Source organism: Triticum urartu, chromosome 6 (genome assembly GCF_003073215.2).
Source record: "Triticum urartu cultivar G1812 chromosome 6, Tu2.1, whole genome shotgun sequence".
Classification (NCBI taxonomy): domain Eukaryota; kingdom Viridiplantae; phylum Streptophyta; class Magnoliopsida; order Poales; family Poaceae; genus Triticum; species Triticum urartu.
In genome coordinates this window covers 514,304,248-514,324,118 of record NC_053027.1, presented here as the reverse complement: position 1 = coordinate 514,324,118, position 19,871 = coordinate 514,304,248, and positions in this window count along the sequence as shown.

The following is a 19,871-nucleotide window of genomic DNA, read 5'->3' as shown; positions in this document are numbered from 1 at the left end:
GAAAACGGTGATGTTTTCTAGATGTTTGGGGATGATCCAGATCCAACGGTGACGACTGTCCGGGTCGGGTCCGGGACAACTTTTCGGACGCGTGCGCGAGGAGGGCCGCGGGCTGACGAGAGAGGTTAGGTTGGTCCTGGTGATGGGTAGAAGACTGTGCAGAAGGCCTCAGGCTGAGAGAATAGAAGAGAAGAGAGGCCGGGCGACTGTTTCCGGAGACCGAAAATGTCCGACGTGTGCCTGGCTATAATGCTGCTATAGTTTAACGGTTGGGCTATCAAACCAACTCCGAATGCGATGAAACTTGGCAGGCGGTCTATCTACACTATAATAAGACCACACGCCAACTTTCAACCCAATCCGAGAACAATTTTTTGACCACTTATAAAATAATATTTCGGACGTGCCGCGGGCGCGTGCAAGTGTGTTTGGGCTCAAAACGGGCAACGGACGGGACTGGGGAACCCGGACGGATGCAAGTTTGAAAACATGATGATGCAATGCACATGATGTCATGACAAGATGCAACATGCAAGAGAATGACAAGGCAACAACAGTGAATAACTGGAAGACACCTGGCGCAACGGTCTCAGGGCGTTACAACACTCCACCACTATGAGAGGATCTCGTTCCGAGATCTAGAATGGCACCGGAGGTAAAAAACGGAAGAGAAAGAGAAGAGGTAAAAACTAAGTTGCTTCTTTGACAAACGAGTGAAACCAAAGAACCTTGAGAGGTTGAACAACTTGAAAGAAAGAAAACAACGAAGATGAATAAAGTTGAAAGCACTCCGGTTGAAAAGTGATAAGAAACTAGATAAGATTAAAAGAACTAGAAGAGATGACACAACACTCCGGTTGAGAAGGGAGGTAAAACCAGTCAAAATGGGAAGAACTTGATAAGAGGGCACGACACTCCGGTTAAACGGATAAGGAAGGAAAGGAACATGATCTTGACAAAACAAGATGATGGGTTTAAGAGAGCAACATCACAATGCCTCCGGAAGAAATGAAAGGATGGAATGGAATGAACGGAGGAGAAAACAAGATCTTGGTAGAGCAATCTTACAACAAATGCTAGAACAGAGTTGTTGGATTATCAACAATGAAAAGAGTAAGCTTATAGTGGGCTTATGGAGAACATCTCACAACTATGAGGTGAAATTCTGCCACTAACGAAAAAGATTTGATTGATAAGAACAAGGAGAGGAGAAACTATTTCACCGGGAGGATAAAAGAAGAACTTGGGTCATTTATAAGCACCATAAATAGCAACAATCCTTAGGGAAGGCTTTAGGTGAAATATAACCTAAGATAATTCCAAAGGAGAGATTGATGGATTTAAAATACCTCATTCTTGAAAACATGTGAATCATGAAACATGAACTCAAATTACCAAGAATGACATAATACCACCTCCCATGATACGGAAAAGAATTGCACTCCGGATTACAAGATGAAGAATGCTTGAGCTCCTATGAAAAGAATCTCGATGAAAAACTTCGAGAAGGAATTAAATCCTTGATGAACCATCATGTAGAGTCTCCATGAATAACTCCGGTAATCAAAAGTATGACAAAAGGAAGAGAAGTTGAGAATATAAGGTGAAGCCTTGCAATGATTTAGATGGAGCTTCGTGACGAGATAAAGTGGAAACTTGGAATACCGGGAGAAAAGATAAAGCATCTCGAACCGAGAATGTGATATGATGAACCACTCCGGAAAGCAGGGATTGAATTCACTCGATGAAACAAGAATAAGAATTACATTATGCTTATCCTTCACCAATTAAATTGATGACAATCAATAGATTTGGCATACTACTTATTCTCGTAGAAAGGGTTAAGATAGATATAGCGTCAACTTGAGAAAGGTCTTCAACGAACCATCGGAAGGGATGAAACAACGAATAAATTGATATGATAACCCAAGAATAAAACTCTTGAACGAACCACCATATGAATTGAAAATGAACGAAGAAAAGGGGTGAATCACTGGTAAGAATTAGCAAAAGAACCAAGATACATGAGAGAGTTTATATACAAGAGAACGAAGAGATCATGAACTGAATAGATAATAAATGAGCGATGCACCGGTAAGATTTAGAGAAAGAGGGATGAAAGATGAGAATGAATAATCCCGAAATGATGGCCTTCAGAGAATCAAACTGGCAAAGGTTACTGAAATGATTCGGATGATTGAAAAATAATTCTCACACTCAAAACAATTATGAGAGGATGTCAACAAGCTAGAACCACGAATCTATGAGAGAACGGACAAGATTTGGAGGTAAAACTCTTCTTCGGTCTTCAAATGTTGAGAATGACGATGAGAAACACCTCCAAGAATTATTGAGGCACTCCGGAATGAAGAATGGAAAAGGTTGAGCCAACGATGAAAATAATTTGGAAGATCTTGGAGAAATACATATGACTGATGATGAATCATTCTTACGTCAAACTTTGAAAAGAATTTAGGATAGCTCCGGGAAAATTAGAAGAGTCAGGTAAGATCCTAGAAAAAGACCTGTGGGTTAGGGCCCATTAAAAAGATACACCGTAGAACGATTCAAAAGAGAGAAAGCACCGGTTGATTTAAATGGATTGAATGAGATAACATCCTCGAACTAGGTTGAACGGATCTTGAATGACAAGACGAGCCTTTTGCGATATCTTGAGCACTCCGGAACAAATGAATAGCGAGAAGTGAATTATTATGAGGTGCACCAGTATGAGAAGGCATTGGAAACAAGGAAAGTATATGATCAACAAAGCTTGAATTGGTTCCACCGGAGAAGAAAGAGAATGAATAATGATGAACTTGGGGTTCCGTTAGGATCTTCTTGAGAATCACCGGATAAGAATATTGACGGAAAAGAATGGAGAGACTTCATAATCATAAGATAGATACTTGATAAAGAAATCTTAGTCCTTGAAGAAAAAGGGTGGGTGGGTGGGAAAACAAAGGCAACTTGGGAAGGATGAAACAAACACCGTTGAGAGAGCTTAGAGTAGATCTTGCTGATGTTGAAATGATCGGATCCACTTGAAGAGAAAACACGCCGGTTGAAAAGGTTTGACATGACAATCTCAATTATTAGGAAGGATTAGTATTCACATAGGAGTATGAGAACACCACTTAGGAAAAGGCATGGAATCAACACTTGACATTGAAGCAACTCGAATACCACAACTGAAAACAAAACAAAGAATTGGCTTGCAGAATAAGCCAGAACAAACATATGATAGAGATTTTGTCCGAAATTTTCATGGTGGGGCCTACACGGGCTCGATCGTACATCACCATCATGTACAAGGCAGTGCACATGACATACGAAGCGTCCCCGAGTCGGCATAGCCAAGGATTCTTTAAGACACAATAAGACCACTGTAAAATCAACCGTGGATAGACGGACCACTAGACATCGAACCCCAATTTCATATCATACATCTGTTGGAAAGATATCCTAAGAGCTAGTTGAATTCCCACTTATAAACACCCGAAATATTCCGGTTATGCAATCAGGTGTTGGGGATACAGGGGAAGCATAATATCTCACCCAAAACTAGCAAATCCTACATCCAGCTGTATCCATCCTTCAACACATAACCAAGAAACCTTCGGAAATCGTTTACCTCAACCTTCGAAAAGCATCCGTTATACGAGTTATGGCAATACTCCTGAACTCCCGCCCCAGTACTGGGTGGCGTCGAGGTTATCTCACCAACAACTCCATAAAAGAGATTTTCGATGTTGGCGAAACTCAGGTATTCCAGAACTGCAACGATAAAATTGTGACGACAACACCTCGGAGCTCAACTCCCCGGGACACTGCCACAACCCCTAAATGTCAGGAGGCACCAAGAACAATGCTCTCATCACAAAACCATCGGAATGATCCCAAGATACCCGCGTGATCCTAAATTTTTTTAGTGAAATTTGAGAAGAGAAGAGTCAAAACTCTACGTCAGGATGTCTCACCAGACAACTGAGGAGTAAAAAGAATCCTAATCTCCGATATATATATATATATAATCCTAAATAACTCAAAACATTTTTCTAGACTCAACAACGCCAATGATTCGATCAAGCAGGAGGCTCCTAAGTCGGGGAAGGCTCTGATACCAACTTGTATCACCCTCGATGCGGATATATCTCCCACGTTTCGGAGCATGACTTGGAGGCATAACCGCATTGAAGCCAATGTCGCAAGAGGGGTAATCTTCACACAACCCATGTAATACATAAGGGAAAGAGATACATAGTTGGCTTACAATCGCCACGTCACACAATACATGAATAAAGCATTACATCATCCAGATACAATCAAGGTCCGACTACGGAACCAAAATAAAAGAGGACTACCCCTAATGCTACAGATCCCCGATCGCCCCAACTGGGCTCCACTACTGATCAACTGGAAACGAAAAAACTCAATGCACACGATCTTCATCGAGCTCCTCCTTGAGCTCGGTTGCGTCACCTGCTCGGTATCATCAGCGCCTGCAAACTGGGTTTGGAAGTAATCTGTGAGTCACGGGGACTCAGCAATCTCACACCCGCGAGATCAAGTCTATTTAAGCTTATGGGTAGGTAAAAGGTATGTGAGGTGGAGTTGCAACAAGCAACTAGCATATATGGTGGCTAGCATACGCAAATGAGAGCGAGAAGAGAAGGCAAAGGCACGGTCGAGAAACTATGATCAAGAAGTGATCCTAGAACAACCTACGTTCAAGCATAACTCCAACACCGTGTTCACTTCCCGGACCATGCCGAGAAGAGACCATCACGGTTACACACGCGGTTGATGCATTTTAGTTAAGTTAAGTGTCAACTTCTCTACAACCGGACATTAACAAATTCCCATCTACCCATAATCGCGGGCACGGCTTTTGAAAGTTCAAAACCCTGCAGGGGTGTCCCAACTTAGCCCATCACAAGCTCTCATAGTCAACGAAGGATATTCCTTCTCCCAGGAAGACCCGATCAGGCTCGGAATCCCGGTTACAAGACATCTCGACAATGGTAAAACAAGACCAGCAAAGCCTCCCGAATGTGCCGACAAATCCTGATTGGATCTGCGCATATCTCGTTCTCAGGGCACACCGGATTGTCCAAGGTTCCGGTAGGCCAGCCCAGAGTTGCCCCTGGTGGCCACCGGCAGCTGACAGGTTGGACCAACACTCAGAGGAGCACTGGCCTGGGGGTTTAAATAAAGATGACCTTTGGGCAGGCCTACCCAAGGGAAAGAAAATGCTAGGTGGCAAATGGTAAAACCAATGTTGGGCCTTGCAGGAGGAGTTTTATTCAAGGCGAACTATCAAGGGGTTCCCATTATAACCCAACCGTGTAAGGAACGCAAAATCAAGGAACATAACACCGGTATGACGGAAACTAGGGCGGCAAGAGTGGAACAAAACACCAGGCATAAGGCCGAGCCTTCCACCCTTTACCAAGTGAAAGTGCGTTATATCGACTAGAGGGGGAGGGTGAATAGGCGATTTGTATGAAAGTCTTCAAAACGTGGAAGTTTCGAAGACAAACGATAGAAATAAACCTATTACCATGCAGCGGAAGGTAGACTACACTAGGCAAACCATAGTCAAGTATTCAACGAAGTGAAAGAACAATGACTAATAGCAGCAATGTAGTGCGGATCAGGTAGGAAGATATTATGAAGCCAAACAGAACACACAGTCACTCAGTGAAGACAAAAGATAGTGCAATCATACACTGACTTCACAAGGACCTACAGTAAGTAAAGGGAAGGGAAGGATGAAACCAGTGACTCGTTGAAGACAATGATTTGTTGGACCAGTTCCAGTTGTTGTGACTGTTGGAAATATGCCCTAGAGGCAATAATAAATTGATTATTATTATATTTCCTTGTTCATGATAATCGTTTATTATCCATGCTATAATTGTATTGACAGGAAACTCAGATACATGTGTGGATACATAGACAACACCATGTCCCTAGTGAGCCTCTAGTTGACTAGCTCGTTGATCAATAGATGGTTATGGTTTCCTAACCATGGACATTGGATTTCGTTGATAACGGGATCACATCATTTGGAGAATGATGTGATGGACAAGACCCAATCCTAAGCATAGCACTAGATCATGTAGTTCGTATGCTAAAGCTTTTCTAATGTCAAGTATCATTTCCTTAGACCATGAGATTGTGCAACTCCCGGATACCGTAGGAGTGCTTTGGGTGTATCAAACGTCACAACGTAACTGGGTGGCTATAAAGGTACACTACGGGTATCTCCGAAAGTGTCTGTTGGGTTGGCACGAATCGAGACTGGGATTTGTCACTCTTTGTAAACGGAGAGGTATCTCTGGGCCCACTCGGTAGGACATCATCATAATGTGCACAGTGTGATCAAGGAGTTGATCACGGGATGATGTGTTATGGAACGAGTAAAGAGACTTGCCGGTAACGAGATTGAACAAGGCATCGGGATACCGACGATCGAATCTCGGGCAAGTATCGTACCAATGGACAAAGGGAATTGTATACGGGATTGATTAAGTCCTTGACATCGTGGTTCATCCGATGAGATCATCGTGGAACATGTGGGAGCCAACATGGGTATCCAGATCCCGCTGTTGGTTATTGACCGGAGAGTCATCTCGGTCATGTCTGCATGTCTCCCGAACCCGTAGGGTCTACACACTTAAGGTTCGATGACGCTAGGGTTGTATAGGAAGTTTGTATGTGGTTACCGAATGTTGTTCGGAATCCCGGATGAGATCCCGGACGTCACGAGGAGTTCCGGAATGGTCCGGAGGTAAAGATTTATATATGGGAAGTCCTGTTTTGGTCACCGGAAGAGTTTCGGGGTTTATCGGTAATGTACCGGGACCACCGGGAGGGTCCCGGGGGTCCACCAAGTGGGGCCACCTGCCCCGGAGGCTTGCATGGGCTAAGAGTGGTGAGGAACCAGCCCCTTAGTGGGCTGGTGCGCCTCCCACAAGGGCCCATGGCGCCTAAGAGGTGGGAAGGGGGCAAACCCTAAAGAGGATGGGCCTTAGGGCCCATCTAGTGGCGCCTCCCTCCCCTCTCCCCTCTTGGCCGCCACCTCCTTGGCGATCTAGGGCTGCCGCCCCCCTAGGGGTGGGAACCCTAGAGGGGGCGCAGCCCCTCCCCTTCCCTATATAAATAGAGGTATTGGGCTGCCCATAAGACGGGTGATTCTATCTCTAGTTGGTGCAGCCCTGCATATCTCTCTCCCTCCTCTTCTGTGGTGCTTGGCGAAGCCCTGCAGGATTGCCACGCTCCTCCATCACCACCACGCCGTTGTGCTGCTGCTGGATGGAGTCTTCCTCAACCTCTCCCTCTCTCCTTGCTGGATCAAGGCGTGGGAGACGTCACCGGGCTGCACGTGTGTTGAACGCGGAGGTGCCGTGCGTTCGGCACTTGGCCATCGGTGATTTGAATCACGACGAGTACGACTCCATCAACCCCGTTCACTTGAACGCTTCCGCTTAGCGATCTACAAGGGTATGTAGATGCACTCTCCTTCCCCTCGTTGCTGGTCTCTCCATAGATAGATCTTGGTGACACGTAGGAAAATTTTGAATTTCTGCTACGTTCCCCAACAGTGACAACTGTACGTCTGGTTAGGGCGGCTAGGTATTTAAACCTGAGGACACACAGTCCCGGACACCCAGTCCTGAACACGCAGCTCAGGACACCCAGTCCTCACCATATTCCCCTTGAGCTAATGTCACACAGACCTCGCCCAATTACTCTGGTAAGTCTTCAAGGTAGACTCCCAAACCTTCACAGACTTCGTTCACCGGCGATCCACAATGTCTCTTGGATGCTCAGAACGCGACGCCTAACCGGCTGGAGGATTCACAGTCCTCAAGTGTAATAAGTCTTCAGATCACACAGACAAGAAGACTTAAGTGATGCCTAACACTCTTTGGCTCTGGGTGGTTATGGCTTTATCCTCGCAAGGAATTCTCTCTCAAAGGCTTCGAGGTGGGTTCCTCTCAAACGACAAAAGCCATACTCTAACTCTAAGCAGCCAACCGTTTATGGTTGTAGGGGGTGGGCTATTTATAGCCACTAGGCAACTCGACCTGATTTGTCTGAAATGACCCTGGGTCACTAAGGAACTGACACGTGTTCCAACGGTCAGATTTCAAACTCACACGGCAACTTTACTTGGGCTACAAGAAAAGCTGACTTGTCCGACTCTGAACAAGATTCGCTCTCATAGTCTTCACTCGAAGACATAGGTTTTGGTTAAGCATCACTTAAGTCATTCTGACTGGTTCTCTTGGACCCCACTTAAGAGTACGGTGGTTCCTATGACTCAATCAGAGAAGAAAAAGAACTACGAAAGATCTAAGTCTTCGAGCTCCATAGGCTTCATGCGATGTCTTCTCTTGTCATAGTCTTCAATGAGAATATCTTCATATGCCACCTTTGACATCAATGTCTTCATACATTTTTAGGGGTCATCTCTGGTAGGAAAACCGAATCAATGAGGGACTTCTACTTGTTTTTGCAGGGTATGCTATGTGATGTGATATGGCCAAAGGATGTGATGAATGATATATGTGATGTATGAGATTGATCATGTTCTTGTGATAGGAATCACGACTTGCATGTCGATGAGTATGACAACCGGCAGGAGCCATAGGAGTTGTCTTTATTTATTCATGACCTGCGTGTCAACATAAACATCATGTAATTACTTTACTTTATTGCTAACCGTTAGCTGTAGTAGTAGAAGTAATAGATGACGTGGCAACTTCAAGAAGACACGATGATGGAGATCATGGTGTCATGCCGGTGACGATGATGATCATGGAGCCCCGAAGATGGAGATCAAAAGGAGCAATATGATATTGGCCATATCATGTCACTATTTGATTGCATGTGATGTTTATCATGATTATACATCTTATTTTCTTAGAACGACGGTAGTAAATAAGATGATCCCTCATAACAATTTCAAGAAGTGTTCTCCCCTAACTGTGCACCGTTCCTAAAGTTCGTCGTTTCTAAGCACGCCGTGATGATCGGGTGTGATGGATCCTTACGTTCACATACAATGGGTGTTGACGAGCCTAGCATGTACAGACATGGCCTCGGGACACATGCAAAACACTTAGGGTTAACTTGACGAGCCTAGCATGTACAGACATGGCCTCGGAACATAGAAGACCGAAAGGTCGAGCATGAGTCGTATAGAAGATACGATCAACATGAAGATGTTCACCGACGTTGACTAGTCCGTCTCACGTGATGATCGGACACGGCCTAGTTGACTCGGATCATGTAATCACTTAGATGACTAGAGGGATGTCTATCTGAGTGGGAGTTCATAAGATGAACTTAATTATCCTGAACATAGTCAAAAGGTCTTCGCAAATTATGTCGTAGCTCGCGCTTCAGTTCTACTGTTTAGTTATGTTCCTAGAGAAAATTTAGTTGAAAGTTGATAGTAGCAATTATGCGGACTAGGTCCGTAGACTGAGGATTGTCCTCATTGCTTCTTAGAAGGCTTATGTCCTTAATGTACCGCTCAGTGTGCTGAACCTCGAACGTTGTCTGTGGATGTTGAGAACATCTGACATACACATTTTGATAACTACGTGATAGTTCGGTTAAACGGTTTAGAGTTGAGGCACCGAAGACGGTTTTGAAACGTCGAAAAACATATGAGATGTTTTGAGGACTGAAATTGGGATTTCAGGCTCGTGCCCACCTCAAGAGGTATAAGACCTCCGACGATTTTCTTAGCCTGCAAACTAAGGGAGAAAAGCTCAATTGTTGAGCTTGTGCTCAGATTGTCTGAGTACAACAATCATTTGAATCGAGTGGGAGTTGATCTTCCAGATGAGATAGTGATATTTCTCCGAAGTCATTACCACCAAGCTACTAGAGCTTCGTGTTGAAGTATAATATATCAGGGATATATATGATGATCCTTGAGATATTCGCGATGTTTGACACCGCGAAAGTAGAAATCAAGAAGGAGCATCAATTGTTGATGGTTGGTGAAACCACTAGTTTCAAGAAGGGCAAGGGCAAGAAGGGATACTTCATGAAACGGCAATTCAGCTGCTGCTCTAGTGAAGAAACCCAAGGTTGAACCCAAACCCGAGACTAAGTGCTTCTGTGATAAGGGGAACAGCCACTGGAGCAGAATTACCCTAGATACTTGGTAGATGAGAAGGCTGGCAAGGTCGATAGAAGTATATTGGATATACATTGTGTTGATGTGTACTTTACTAGTACTCCTAGTAGCACCAGGGTATTAGATACCGGTTCGGTTGCTAAGTGTTAGTAACTCGAAATAAAAGCTACGGAATAAACGGAGACTAGCTAAAGGTGAGCTGATGATATGTGTTGGAAGTGTTTCCAATGTCGATATAATCAAATATCGTACGCTCCCTCTACCATCGAGATTGGTGTTTGCGTTGAGCATAGACATGATTGGATTATGTCTATCGCAATACGGTTATTCATTTAAGGAGAATAATGGTTACTCTGTTTATTTGAATAATACCTTCAATGGTCTTACGCCTGAAATGAATGGTTTATTGAATCTCGATCGTAGTGATACACATGTTCATGCCAAAAGATAGTAATGATAGTACCACCTACTTGTGGCACAGCCACGTAAGTCATATCGGTATAAAACGCATGAAGAAGCTCCATGTTGATGGATCTTTGGACTCACTCATTTTGAAAAGTTTGAGACATGCGAACCATGTCTATTGGTGTGTATGCATGAAGAAACTCCATGCAAATGGACCGTTTGGACTCACTTGATTTTGAATCACTTGAGGCATGCAAATCATACCACATGGGCAAGATGACTGAAAGCCTCGGTTTCAGTAAAATGGAACTAGAAAGCAAATTGTTGGAAGTAATACATTTTGATGTGTGCAGTACAATGAGTGCTGAGGCATGTAGTGGATATCGTTATGTTCTTTCTTCACAGATGATTTGAGTAGATGTACTTGATGAATCACGAGTCTGAATTATTGAAAGGTTCAAGTAATTTCAGTGTGAAGTTGAAAGATCGTCGTGACAAGAGGATAAAAGATCTATGATATGATCATAGAAATGAATATCTGAATTACGAGTTTGGCCCAAAATTAAGACATTGTGGAAATCGTTTCACAACTAATACAGCCTGGAACACCATAGTGTGATGGTGTGTCCGAACATCATAACTGCACCCTATTGGATATGATGCATACCATGATGTCTCTTATCGAATTACCACAATAGTTTATGGGTTAAGCATTAGAGACAACCACATTCACTTTGAATAGGGCACCACGTAATTCCGATGAGATGACACCGTATGAACTATGGTTTAGAGAAACCTAAGCTGTCATTTCTTAAAAGTTTGGGGCTGCAACGCTTATGTGAAAAAGTTTCAGGCTGATAAGCTCGAACCCAAAGCGGATAAATGCATCTTCATAGGACACCCAAAACAGTTGGGTATACCTCCTGTCTCAGATCCTAAAGCAATAAGGGATTGTTTCTAGAATCGGGTCCTTTCTCGAGGAAAAGTTTCTCTCGAAAGAATTGAGTGGGAAGATGGTGGAGGCTTGATGAGGTTATTGAACCGTCTCTTCAACTAGTGTGTGGCAGGGCACAGGAAGTTGTTCCTGTGGCACCTACACCAATTGAAGTGGAAGCTTATGATAGTGATCATGAAACTTCAGATCAAGTTACTACCAAACCTCGTGGGATGACAAGGATGCGTACTACTTCAGAGTGGTACGTAATCCTGTCTTGGAAGTCATGTTGCTAGACAACAATGAACCTACGAGCTATGGAGAAGCGATGGTGGGCCTGGATTCCGATAAATGGCTCGAGGCCATAAAATCCGAGAGAGGATCCATGTATGAAAACAAAGTGTAGACTTTGGCAGAACGGCTAGATGGTCGTAAGGCTATTGAGTGCAGATGGATTTTAAAAGGAAGACGGACAATGATGGTAAATGTCACCATTAAGAGAGCTCGACTTGTCGTTAAGATGTTTTCTGACAAGTTCAAGGAGTTGACTACGGTGAGATTTTCTCACTCGTAGCGATGCTAAGAGTCTGTTGGAATTATATTAGCAGTCACTACATTATTTATGAAATCTTGCAGATAGGATGTCAAAAACATTGTTTCCTCGACGATTTTCTTGAGGCAAGGTTGTATGTGATACAACCGAAAGGTTTTGTCAATCCTGAAAAGATGCTAATAAGGATGCAAAGCTCCAGCAATCCTTCTGAGGACAGGAGTAAGCATCTCGGATTTGGAATGTATGCTTTGATGAGATGATCAAAGATTTTGGGTTTATACAAAGTTTATGAGAAACTTGTATTTCCAAAGAAGTGAGTGGGAGCACTATAGAATTTCTGATGAGTATATGTTGTTGACATATTGTTGATCAGAAATGACGTAGAATTTCTGGAAAGCATATAGGGTTATTTGGAAAATGTTTTTCAATGGAAAGCCTGGATTAAGCTGCTTGAGCATTGAGCATCAAGATCTATAAGGATAGATCAAAACGCTTAATGGAACTTTCAAATGAGCACATACCTTGACGTGATCTTGAAGTTGTTCAAGATGGATCAGTCAAAGAAGGAGTTCTTGCCTGAGTTGTAAGGTATGAAGTTAAGACTTAAAGCTCGACCACGGCAGAATAGAGAGAAAGGACGAAGGTCGTCCCCTATGCTTAAGACATAGGATCTACAGTATGCTATGCTGTGTACCGCACCTGAAATGTGCCTTGCCATGAGTCAGTCAAGGGGTACAAGAGTGATCCAAGAATGGATCACAGGACAGCGGTCATAATTATCCTTAGTAACTAGTGGACTAAGGAATTTTCTCGATTATGGAGGTGGTAAAAGAGTTCGTCGTAAAGGGTTACGCCGATGCAAACTTTGACACTAATCCAGGTTATTCTGAGTAGTAAACTGGATTCGTATAGTAGTACAGTTATTTGGAATAGCTCCAAATAGAACGTGGTAGCTGCATCTAGGAGATGACATAGAGATTTGTGAAGCACACACGGATCTGAAAGGTTCAGACCCGTTGACTAAAACCTCTCTCACAAGCAACATGATCAAACCCAGAACTCTTTGGGTGTTAGTCACATGGCGATGTGACCTGTGAGTGTTAATCACATGGCGATGTGAACTAGATTATTGACTCTAGTGCAAGTGGGAGACTGTTGGAAATATGCCCTAGAGGCAATAATAAATTGATTATTATTATATTTCCTTGTTCATGATAATCGTTTATTATCCATGCTATAATTGTATTGATAGGAAACTCAGATACATGTGTGGATACATAGACAACACCATGTCCCTAGTGAGCCTCTAGTTGACTAGCTCGTTGATCAATAGATGGTTATGGTTTCCTAACCATGGACATTGGATGTCGTTGATAACGGGATAACATCATTAGGAGAATGATGTGATGGACAAGACCCAATCCTAAGCATAGCACTAGATCGTGTAGTTCGTATGCTAAAGCTTTTCTAATGTCAAGTATCATTTCCTTAGACCATGAGATTGTGCAACTCCCGGATACCGTAGGAGTGCTTTGGGTGTATCAAACGTCACAACGTAACTGGGTGGCTATAAAGGTACACTACGGGTATCTCCGAAAGTGTCTGTTGGGTTGGCACGAATCGAGACTGGGATTTGTCACTCTTTGTAAACGGAGAGGTATCTCTGGGCCCACTCGGTAGGACATCATCATAATGTGCACAGTGTGATCAAGGAGTTGATCACGGGATGATGTGTTATGGAACGAGTAAAGAGACTTGCCGGTAACGAGATTGAACAAGGCATCGGGATACCGACGATCGAATCTCGGGCAAGTATCGTACCAATGGACAAAGGGAATTGTATACGGGATTGATTAAGTCCTTGACATCGTGGTTCATCCGATGAGATCATCGTGGAACATGTGGGAGCCAACATGGGTATCCAGATCCCGCTGTTGGTTATTGACCGGAGAGTCATCTCGGTCATGTCTGCATGTCTCCCGAACCCGTAGGGTCTACACACTTAAGGTTCGATGACGCTAGGGTTGTATAGGAAGTTTGTATGTGGTTACCGAATGTTGTTCGGAATCCCGGATGAGATCCCGGACGTCACGAGGAGTTCCGGAATGGTCCGGAGGTAAAGATTTATATATGGGAAGTCCTGTTTTGGTCACCGGAAGAGTTTCGGGGTTTATCGGTAATGTACCGGGACCACCGGGAGGGTCCCGGGGGTCCACCAAGTGGGGCCACCTGCCCCGGAGGCTTGCATGGGCTAAGAGTGGTGAGGAACCAGCCCCTTAGTGGGCTGGTGCGCCTCCCACAAGGGCCCATGGCGCCTAAGAGGTGGGAAGGGGGCAAACCCTAAAGAGGATGGGCCTTAGGGCCCATCTAGTGGCGCCTCCCTCCCCTCTCCCCTCTTGGCCGCCACCTCCTTGGCCATCTAGGGCTGCCGCCCCCCCTAGGGGTGGGAACCCTAGAGGGGGTGCAGCCCCTCCCCTTCCCTATATAAATAGAGGCATTGGGCTGCCCATAAGACGGGTGATTCTATCTCTAGTTGGTGCAGCCCTGCATATCTCTCTCCCTCCTCTTCTGTGGTGCTTGGCGAAGCCCTGCAGGATTGCCACGCTCCTCCATCACCACCACGCCGTTGTGCTGCTGCTATATGGAGTCTTCCTCAACCTCTCCCTCTCTCCTTGCTGGATCAAGGCGTGGGAGACGTCACCGGGCTGCACGTGTGTTGAACGCGGAGGTGCCGTGCGTTCAGCACTTGGTCATCGGTGATTTGAATCACGACGAGTACGACTCCATCAACCCCGTTCACTTGAACGCTTCCGCTTAGCGATCTACAAGGGTATGTAGATGCACTCTCCTTCCCCTCGTTGCTGGTCTCTCCATAGATAGATCTTGGTGACACGTAGGAAAATTTTGAATTTCTGCTACGTTCCCCAACAGTGACAACTGTACGTCTGGTTAGGGCGGCTAGGTATTTAAACCTGAGGACACACAGTCCCGGACACCCAGTCCTGAACACGCAGCTCAGGACACCCAGTCCTCACCATATTCCCCTTGAGCTAATGTCACACAGACCTCGCCCAATCACTCTGGTAAGTCTTCAAGGTAGACTCCCAAACCTTCACAGACTTCGTTCACCGGCGATCCACAATGTCTCTTGGATGCTCAGAACGCGACGCCTAACCGGCTGGAGGATTCACAGTCCTCAAGTGTAATAAGTCTTCAGATCACACAGACAAGAAGACTTAAGTGATGCCTAACACTCTTTGGCTCTGGGTGGTTATGGCTTTATCCTCGCAAGGAATTCTCTCTCAAAGGCTTCGAGGTGGGTTCCTCTCAAACGACAAAAGCCGTACTCTAACTCTAAGCAGCCCAACGGTTTATGGTTGTAGGGGTGGGCTATTTATAGCCACTAGGCAACCTCGACCTGATTTGTCTGAAATGACCTTGGGTCAACTAAGGAACTGACACGTGTTCCAACGGTCAGATTTCAAACTCACACGGCAACTTTACTTGGGCTACAAGAAAAGCTGACTTGTCCGACTCTGAACAAGATTCGCTCTCATAGTCTTCACTCGAAGACATAGGTTTTGGTTAAGCATCACTTAAGTCATTCTGACTGGTTCTCTTGGACCCCACTTAACAGTACGGTGGTTCCTATGACTCAATCAGAGAAGAAAAAGAACTACGAAAGATCTAAGTCTTCGAGCTCCATAGGCTTCATGCGATGTCTTCTCTTGTCATAGTCTTCAATGAGAATATCTTCATATGCCACCTTTGACATCAATGTCTTCATACATTTTTAGGGGTCATCTCTGGTAGGAAAACCGAATCAATGAGGGACTTCTACTTGTGTTATCCTGCAATTCTCACAAACACATTAGTCCCTCAACTAGGTTTGTCGTCAATACTCCAAAACCAACTAGGGGTGGCACTAGATGCACTTACAATCTCCCCCTTTTTGGTGATTGATGACAAACTAGTTGAAGTTTTCAACGGGGAATATAATATGTGAAATTGTAAGAGGATGGGGAATTGTCTTCATAAGCTGTGAGGGCTCCCGCTGAAGATGTGCATATAAGTAATTTGCTTTTGGAATGCAAATGCACATGGCAGGTTGTGCCTGTGGAGATCCTCTTCAACTTATGATGACAATCCACTATGCATGTGAAGGTATGTGAAGATAATGACATGCATAATGGAAAATGGACGTCTGCAAAATGATCTAAGTGCGGAATTTATCGTCGCACATGCGGAATTTATCATCGCATCACAAAGTGGCAAATAAGTAGCAGACGACCATCGAGTTTAAGTGTTGTAAACACGAAGCAAAATATAAAGCAACCGCCCATATGGACCCGCTTGAAGACTATCAAACTCATATGCTTCTCCCCCTTTTGTCAGTAAGGACCAAAAAGGTTTGAAGACATAGAGGATCTACTCGTTCCCATGAAGAGTAGGTGAAGCAGCAGGGTCGTCGGTGGTGTTCGGCGGTGCAGAAGAACTTGGAGCAGTGTCGAAGCATGCTGAAGGAGGTGGCGGTGAAGTAGCATCGTCTTCATCCTCGATCACTATGGCATTCACAGTTACAGCAGAGGAAGAGAACTCAGAGTCTTCAAGAGATGGAGTTCGTCGCAGCACTGCCCTTCGAGGAGGTGTGGAGTCAAACTTGAAGCGTTCAGAGAAGCCATCTTCTTGAAGATCATCTTCAGAGAACATTAGCGTCAGCCCTTTCCAGGTGCGTCGAGAGGTTTCATGTGCAACAAAGGCATTCTTGGTGGCAAGATCGCGAATGCGGTTAACATCCACCAAGAGGCTTTGCATTTGGCGCTTCAGCCAGTCATGATGCCTATCCTGTTTCTGATGAAGAGCCACCAGAAGCTCTCGGTCGTTGAGAACACGAGTGCGCTTCTTGGGTCGTTGGGCAATTGTGCTATCGGTGGCTTCAGTAAGAGCAGGATGTGGTGCACGTGTAGTTCCGGCCAAAGGATACACACGAGTGACTGCTTCAACTCCTTCAATGTTCTGAGAAAAACTTTGATGCTCCGCATTCTGAAGACTTAGAGGTTCCTTGGCAGGCTCAGGATAAATGGCTTCAACGGACATATCCACATCAGGTAGAAAGATCCAATGATTGCGAGCAGATGGCTGATATGAGATAGCGGAGTGGAGTTTGATTAGCCGCATTATCCATGGAGCGTAGAACTTCAAGCCAAAAAGATCAGAGCCGGATGCAGCAAGTTGGCGGATGAAGAAGTCCTGTGCATTGAAGCATTTGCCATGAAGAATATAGAAGACCAAAGTCTTCATTGCACCTTCCAGCTTGGCATGTGGAGAATGTCCTTTGATAGGCCAGAGAGTTCGCCTTATGATGTGATAAATAGTCCTTGGCAGATACTCCAGGTCTTCAACGAGGAACTCCTTAGGATAGGCAGCATCTTGTGGCAATGGCTTCATCATACTGAGCATCTGACTCATGTTTGGTTCAGGCTTCTGAAAGATGCTCTCCATAGCTTCACTATGAAGCTGACAGCCAGGTTCGTAGAGATCGCCAGGAGTGGGCAGACCAGTAAGCTCAATGATATCAAAGGCTTTGCCTTCGTGATGAACATTTCCTGTCATCCACTCCAGGACCCAAGTCTTCAGATCTCTGTTGTATCCACGAATGTGAAGTGTGGCATAGAATTAGAGCAGCAACTCTTCATTCCAGTGCTCTTGGTCGGTGACAAACTGCAGCAATCCAACCTCTTTGAAGCAATCCAGAGCTTCTTCCAGACAGGGCAGACCAGCTATTGCTTCAATGTCAAGACGCTTATGTGGGAAGATACGACCTTGATTGTATAGAATGCAGGAGTAATAGCTTCGCTGCGGATAGCTCCAGAACCGATCAGATGATATTCTTTCCCTTGAGTAGGGGTTCCTGGAGCTATTGAAGAAGGTGTTGTCTGCTTTGAAGCCATTGACATTGAAGGATCCAGGTGCTGATGCAGGACCTGGAAACCTGGGCAATCTTGGGATTGGCTTCTATACCTGAGGCCTGTGCTCAACATGATAGTCAAACTGAGGACCAGCAGCAGGCGTAGGAGCAGAAGCAGTAGCAGCAGTGGCTTCACTAACTTCTGGTGCTTGGGTTGGTGAAGGCTCCACATTAGCTTCAGCCATGACAGTGTCAGTGGCGTCGGTGGCAGCCTCAAGATTCTCAACCTCCACTTGACGAGCTGGAGGGTCAGTCACAGTCACGTTCTCCTCGATAACAACTTCTTGGTGGGACGGGGGAGTAGCAGCTTTTGGGGTTTCTTCTTCGTCGGCTGATGCAGCCGGAATGTCTTCATGTTGGGGAACGTTGCAGAAAACAAAAAAATTTCTACGGTTTCACCAAGATCCATCTAGGAGTTCATCTAGCAACGAGTGATCGGATTGCATCTACATACCTTTGTAGATCACGTGCGGAAGCATTCAAAGAACGGGGATGAGGAAGGCGTACTTGACGTGATCCAAATCACCGGAGATCCTACCGCCGAACGGACGGCACCTCCGCGTTCAACACATGTACGGTCAGTGTAACATCTCCTTCTTCTTGATCCAGCAAGGGGGAAGGAGAGGTTGAGGAAGATGGCTCCAGCAGCAGCACGACGGCGTGGTGGTGATGGAGCTGCAGTACTCCGGCAGGGCTTCGCCAAGCACTATGGAGGAGGAGGAGGTGTTGGAGAGGGAGAGGGAGGCACCAAAGGCAAAAGGTAAGAAGTCCTCCATCTCCCCCGCTATATATAGGAGGGAGAAGGGGGGGGCGCCGGCCCTAGGAGATCTAATCTCCTAGGGGGGTGCGGCCAAGGGGAGGAATCCCTCCTCCCCAAGGCACCTAGGAGGTGCCTTCCCCTCCTAGGACTCTTCCCTCCTTGAAACCCTAGGCGCATGGGCCTCTTGGGGCTGGTGCCCTTGGCCCATGTAGGCCAAGGCGCACCCCCTACAGCCCATGTGGCCCCCCGGGACAGGTGGCCCCACCCGGTGGACCCCCGGGACCCTTCCGGTGGTCCCGGTACAATACCGGTGACCCCGAAACTTGTCCCGATGCCCGAAATAGCACTTCCTATATATAATTCTTTACCTCCGGACCATTCCGGAACTCCTTGTGACGACCCGGATCTCATCCGGGACTCCGAACAACATTCGGGTTACTGCATATACATATCCCTACAACCCTAGCGTCACTGAACCTTAAGTGTGTAGACCCTACGGGTTCGGGAGACATGTAGACATGACCGAGACGAATCTCTGGTCAATAACCAACAGAGGGATCTGGATACCCATGTTGGCTCCCACATGTTCCTCAATGATCTCATCGGATGAACCACGATGTCGAGGATTCAAGCAACCCCGTATACAATTCCCTTTGTCAATCGGTATGTTACTTGCCCGAGATTCGATCGTCGGTATCCCAATACCTCGTTCAATCTCGTTACCGGCAAGTCACTTTACTCGTACCATAATGCATGATCCCGTGACCAGACACTTGGTCACTTTGAGCTCATTATGATGATGCATTACCGAGTGGGCCCAGTGATACCTCTCCGTCATACGGAGTGACAAATCCCAGTCTTGATCCATGTCAACCCAACAGACACTTTCGGAGATACCCGTAGTATACCTTTATAGTCACCCAGTTACGTTGTGACGTTTGGTATACCCAAAGCACTCCTACGGTATCCGGGAGTTACACGATCTCATGGTCTAAGGAAAAGATACTTGACATTGGAAAACTCTAGCAAACGAACTATACGATCTTATGCTATGTTTAGGATTGGGTCTTGTCCATCACATCATTC